The sequence below is a fragment of the Staurois parvus genome, unplaced genomic scaffold, assembly GCF_062004578.1.
Source record: "Staurois parvus isolate SC_StPar_1 unplaced genomic scaffold, SC_StPar_1.0 ptg000191l, whole genome shotgun sequence".
Taxonomy (NCBI): Eukaryota; Metazoa; Chordata; class Amphibia; order Anura; family Ranidae; genus Staurois; species Staurois parvus.
This window is the reverse complement of record NW_028317987.1, coordinates 1,776,932-1,782,878: the sequence shown is the minus strand read 5'-3', so window position 1 is coordinate 1,782,878 and position 5,947 is coordinate 1,776,932. Positions and strand designations below refer to the sequence as shown.

The 5,947-nt window shown below is 41.3% G+C and overlaps 1 pseudogene; it reads right to left on the bottom strand.

The window, feature by feature from the left end:
* Window positions 1–2,646: 2,646 nt before the first annotated feature.
* LOC149461842 (uncharacterized) lies at window positions 2,647–5,394 on the bottom strand (annotated as a pseudogene).
* Window positions 5,395–5,947: the final 553 nt, after the last annotated feature.

The window sequence follows — 5,947 nt, the reverse complement described above, 5'->3', positions numbered from 1 at the left end:
AAACTCTAGTGCTGAATAAATGATTATGCCTACAATACCCTTCCTTAAATAGTTGTTACATTCAAATATAAAATTAATTAGAATGCTCAGACATTTTAAAACCAAATTTACAACTTTATTAATACGCTAATATGACTCCTGAGACTTTAATATATACTAATATTAAAAATAATTCTATATAATGAATCTTAATGGACTTACATATTGGGAGGATATAAATACCCCAAAAAAAAAAATTATACATATAAATAAAAATAAATAAAAATTGAAAATAAATATAAAATAAAAAATTAACTAAATAAAAATAATAATAAAAATAATAATGCTAAATTAACAAAAAAAGACCAAATATTTTGAAAAAAACCCACATTTTTCTTTGTTTCTGTTATAAACGTTTACAAATAAATAATTGTTCTTCATAAATTTAGGCCGAGATGTATTCTGCTACATGTCTTTGGTGAGAATAACCCAAATTAGGATGTATTATTTAGTTTGTAGGAAAGTTATAGAGTTCACAAACTATGGTATAGATCTGAATATTGATCAATCCTGAAGTACTGACAGCCAATCTAATTTCTTGAGGTCCAAGAATGTCAGAACAGTACAGATATCCCCCAAATGACCCCTTTTTGCAGAGTAGACAGTCCGACGTACTTCATAAGAGGCATGGCGAGTTTTTTGAAGTTGTATTTTTTTGTCATAATTTTTCCGAAAATGAAAAAATGAAAAAAATTATTTTCACTATTTTTTTTTTTACATACTGTCACCAGTGCAGTACAGCGTCATCATATAACTGGCATGGCGGTGATCAGGGACACTGACTGGTGACAGTATGAAAAAAAAAATATATATATATTTTTTTTATATTTAATTTTTTATTACAATTTTTTTTATTTTTTTTAAGATTTTTTTTCATATTTTACTATGACCAAAATAGTACAATGTTACCATAGTAACATTGTACTACTTTGGGGAAGTGATCAGTATTTTTTTTTTTTTTTTTTTTACACAATTTGCTTATAGCAAAGAATTACTTTGCTATAAGCAAGCATTTACCTGAATGAAATCGATTCATTCAGCTTTTTTTTTTTTTTGTGCTTAGCTGTGATTTGGTCACAGCCAATCACATGACATGTGCATGTGATTAGCTGTGACCATTCACAGCTAGGCACTAGTATACAATGGATGGCATCATGAATGAAGCCATCCATGTATACAACTGTCATGTGACCTGCTGTGATTGGTCACAGCAGGTCACATGGTACCTATGTCTTTCTATGAGTCTGAAAAAGAGAGGAGGAGGAATAAGGAGTCTGCCAGAGGAGATACACCACTGAGGTGGGAACTGCTTTGGGGCCCTGTGTGGGTCAAGGAGGGGAGGTGAGCAGGCATTGCTGCCATTTGGAGGAGATTATTTGCACCTAGAAGTGGAGATCACGTGTGTTTTCCAAAAGCACAGAGTCACATGCATGGACATTTTTTCTTTTTCACTTATGATGTATATGCAATGTGTATGAATTAGGCACTATTTTATGTGGATAATTAATCTGTATATTCACTAATTTACTCACATTTGGTTATATATATTGGAATGTTTAATACACGCGGTATAATAGGTCTCTTTAAAGTGTGTGTTGAATCACTAAAGCTTAATTATATTCAGTTGCACTATTTTTTTCTCCCACTAAAGGGAGGTATTAGTGTTTATTATATAGATTTGTCACACAAGAATATCAGATTTATATTAATCCTTTTTTGTATGCACTTTATTTTAACTATTCATGAGATATAAGCGCTTCACTATTTTTTCTTTTTGTTTGCACTTGTTGGTATTAGTTAAGTGACAGCAGCTGTGTTATAGTAATCATTCCATTGAGCGCAGGAGGATCCTTTACACTTTCGTCCCCCATTATTATCACTGTCCCAGCCCTTTCCATCTGTGGGAGGAGCTGAGTCTCCACCTCCTCATTAACACTGGGAGGCCTATAACAAACTCCAATGATGACCTTTGTAGTACCGCCCCCCATGTGCAGCTCCACCCATAATACTTCATCCTCATCACACTCTCCATCAACTAGGTCCTCTTTCACACTCGCTCTGAGATCACTTCTCACATAGAGACAGACTCCACCCCCTTTCCTATTTCCCCCGTCTCTCCGAAAGAGAACCTAGCCAGGAATATGAATGGCCCAGTCATGTGAGGAATGAAGCCAAGATTCAGCAATACCAATTCAATCCTAGTTCTCTTCATGCACCAAACCTTCCAACTCACCTATTGTGCTGGGCACACTTCTGGCATTGGGGAACAAACACTTTCATTCACTGACACCTTGTTCATTCACTGACACCTTGTCCATTCACCGACACCTTGTTCATTCACTGACACCTTGTTCATTCACTGGCTCCTTGTCCATTCACCAACACCTTGTTCATTCACTGACACCTTGTTCACACGGATTTTTTGTATTTTTTATTTTCATACAAATGGTACCAATTCCACTGGTTGTTTGTAACATGGGAACCTTCTTATCATCTGCCATAGCCCTCCCCCCATCGTTGCCCATTCCACCCCAATAAGTACTGACCCATCTGATCTGTCTACCCCGTTATAATCAAATTCTCCCTCCCCCCTCCATCCTAGTTTATATACTCCTCCAGCCGTCCCATAAACCCCTCCCCCAGCACAGCAGACCCCCTTCCATTTAGGTGCAAACCATCTCTAGCATATAGGCTGCACCCCAATGAAAAGTCAGCCCAGTGCTCTAGGGCAGGACTCCATTGTTATTCTTCTCCTGATATCAATGGTCAACCCGGTCCCACACTTCATCCATGTCTTTGGGGACCTCTGTCCACCTTATGGACTGTTTCTTCCATGATGAAGATCAGCCATGGAGTATATCTGAGGTGTATATCAGGGTGTGCTTCTTCCCCACATGAGAGCTGGGATGTCCAGCAACATTCATCTAGAAGAAATTTTCCGCACTCAAGGCACTAATACACCTCCGGGGTTGTGTGGGACCCCTGATGTACAGGAAGACAGGACTTCAGTGAGGAACATTTCCCTCATTCAGGACAGGAAAGTGGCTTCTTCCCCGTGTGAAGTCTCTGCTGTCTGTGAAGATTGAACTTATCTGAAAAACATTTCCCACACTCAGAACAGGAATAAGGCTTCTCCCCCGTGTGAGATCTCTGATGTGTATGAAGATTAGACATCTCTGAAAACCATTTCCCACACTCAGGACAGGAATACGGCTTCTCCCCATGTGAGATCTCTGATGTGTGTAAAGATTGGACTTCTGTGAAAAACATTTCCCGCACTCAGGACAGGAATATGGCTTCTCCCGTGTGAGATCTCTGATGACTGAAAAGACTGCAGTTCTGTGAAAAACATTTCCCGCACTCAGGACAGGAATACGGCTTCTCCTCCGTGTGAGATCTCTGATGTGTGTAAAGATTGGACTTCTGTGAAAAACATTTCCCGCACTCAGAACAAGAATACGGCTTCTCCCCCGTGTGAGATCTCTGATGTGTGTGAAGATTAGACATCTCTGAAAACCGCTTCCCACACTCAGGACAGGAATACGGCTTCTCCCCCGTGTGAGATCTCTGATGTCTGTAAAGACTAGACTTCTCTGAAAAACATTTCCCACACTCAGGACAAGAATACGGCTTCTCCCCCGTGTGAGATCTCTGATGTCTGTAAAGACTAGACTTCTCTGAAAAACATTTCCCACACTCTGGACAAGAATACGGCTTCTCCCCTGTGTGAGATCTCTGATGTGTTAGAAGATGGGACTTCTCTAAAAAACATTTCCCACACTCTGGACAAGAATACGGCTTCTCCCCCGTGTGAGATCTTTGATGCCTATTAAGATAGGATTTATAACGGAAACATTTCCCGCACTCAGGACAGGAGAACCTCTTCCCTGTTGGAAGGCCAGCCCGGTCCCGCACAGTCTGAGGTTCCTCAGGATACGAGGAATCCAATGGTCCATCTACACTAGGTGGTGCCAGATGGACATTGGAGGAAGCCGGGTTTTCTCCTGGACTATACTGTGTGATGTCCTCATCTTCTACTTTCCAGTCTGGAGACAAAGTGAGACAATCCTCGGAGGTTTTCCTCATCTCCCGGCCATGGACTAAAATACAAAGACAAAGAGGATTACTAGACAGGAGCTGATTGGTTCCCCCAACCCAGGACTCCGCCCACACCAGGCAGCTTGGTCTCTGAGGAGCTTCTACCAGGTCATTTCTTTATTCATGGACCTTAGTCAGACAGTGAGGAAACTGTCTTTTATAGGAGGGACAGTGATGAGGGGATTATAGGACGAGGGTCCCCACCCCCTCTATCACTCATCGCCATCTTCCCAACACAAGAAGTACTGCACTTCCTTATTTACTCCATGATTTAGTCATGAAGAACAGCGGGGCTGAGCCCCACCAGAGGTCAGAGAGTGAGGATGGGGGGAGAACAACCAAGATGAAGACTGGACTGATCCTGAAGACCACCATCATTGGGGTATTGACTCCTCCCTCATTATCACTTTCTGTTTAAGGGTCCAAAGTTGGAGGATGTTATCACATTATTATCACCATGTAAAAGTCTGTGCTCCAATCACATCATCCGATATAAAATGTCCAGCTGGGAGGAAATAGGGGGAACAAAAAAGAATCCATATTATGTGTATATATAGAAGTGGGGGGAGGGGGGGAGAGCAGAAGTCAGGAGTATGTAATGTACAGCATAGAGTATACAGTGCAGGGGTCAGGAGTATGTAATGTACAACATAGAGTATGTAGTGCAGGGGTCAGGAGTATGTAATGTACAACATAGAGTATATAGTGCAGGGGTCAGGAGGATGTAATGTACAACATAGAGTATATAGTGCAGGGGTCAGGAGTATGTAATGTACAACATAGAGTATATAGTGCAGGGATCAGGAGTATGTAATGTACAACATAGAGTATATAGTGCAGGGGTCAGGAGTATGTAATGTACAACATAGAGTATATAGTGCAGGGGTCAGGAGTATGTAATGTACAACATAGAGTATATAGTGCAGGGGTTAGGAGTATGTAATGTACAATATACAGTGTAAGGGTCAGGACTCATAATATTGGTATTCATTAATGAATGGAAGCTTAAATGTTTACTGTAGACAAGTTGCAGAGATCCCACACCGCTGCCTCCCATCTCCTGAGACTGCACTCAGTGACTTGAGTCTGAGACACTACAGACATATCCCTCCACCCGGCACAGCCAGCAGATAACAGAGCAAGGAACCCTGGGAGAAATGTTCTGTCAGAGATATAACTAGATCTGTGCATGGGGAAGAACACCCAAGATACACACCCCAGGTGCCTAGGTCTAGTATTGCCTGTGCTGAAAAACATTTTGCTGCCAGCTGAACCCCAGAACCTCCATAAATCCAGTCTAGATACATAAATTGTGTCTGCAGCACAGAGAAGGAAGATTATCCGAGAGAAATCCAGGAATACAGGACGGGGAACACAGCTCAGGAAAGTGACCAGGGGATTACAGGCTGATATCACCCAGTCCCCGCCCTACTCTGGACCAATCAGTGAGCAGTATGGGTGGAGGAATGGATTTAGTGTTCATGACCCACCTGTGCTGATCTCTGTAGGAGTGTCCTCCTCTATAAATGTCCCCGTTATTCCATCCTCCTCCATAGACTGCTGATCATCCCTCACATACGCCTCTTCTTCTTCTGCTTTCACCTCAAATTCTATATCTATCAGATCTTCACCCTAAACCAAGAAAATGAGAAATTTCACCAAAAATATATAAATATAAGCTCACATGAAAAATCCACATATTTTCTCCTCAAATTCATGTTCTAGATGCTCAGTCCAACCAACCTTGTAATAATGAGGGATGGTGTGACCTCCCTGTGTGGAATCCCGGGAATACAGAGGACGGGGACAT